This window comes from Myotis lucifugus, unplaced genomic scaffold (genome assembly GCF_000147115.1).
Source record: "Myotis lucifugus unplaced genomic scaffold, Myoluc2.0 scaffold_227, whole genome shotgun sequence".
NCBI classification, from domain to species: domain Eukaryota; kingdom Metazoa; phylum Chordata; class Mammalia; order Chiroptera; family Vespertilionidae; genus Myotis; species Myotis lucifugus.
The window spans coordinates 934,618-935,124 of NW_005871275.1; positions in this window are offsets into that span (position 1 = coordinate 934,618).

Genomic DNA, 507 nt, shown 5'->3' on the forward strand with positions numbered 1-507 from the left:
TCGGGGGGGGGGGCGGGGCTGCAGATCTCCTTTCGCGGTCTAGGCTCTTATTTCCCATCCCTTGTCTCTGGCCAGTGACTCTCAGCGGCTGATTTCCTCTTTACATCCACGGCCCTGGCCCTGACGAAAGTGCTGGTGGACAAGCATCTACTGAACAAAGACTGGGCGTTATAGACAGCATCAAACTTAGAGAGAAGTGGGACCGTGATGGGGCTAGTGCTAGGGAAGGAATACCGAGTCCTTTTCCTTTTGCCCAGCGGCCCCTGCAAGGGGCCCGGGTCCTCCTGCTTCCAAACTCAGGGAGAGGGAAAGAGATTCCACAGGTGGAAATCGGAGGCCGGCTGTAGGGATGCCTTCAGGGTTCACAGCGCTGAACTGAGCGCACTGAGTGGAGGCAGGATGATTTTGGGGGTCCGGGTGATATGTGAGAAGGAAGGGGATGGAGACCAAGTGCGCACAGAAGATAGGGGCGCGCGCCCATGGAGATCTGTGGAAGCAAGGCAGCTG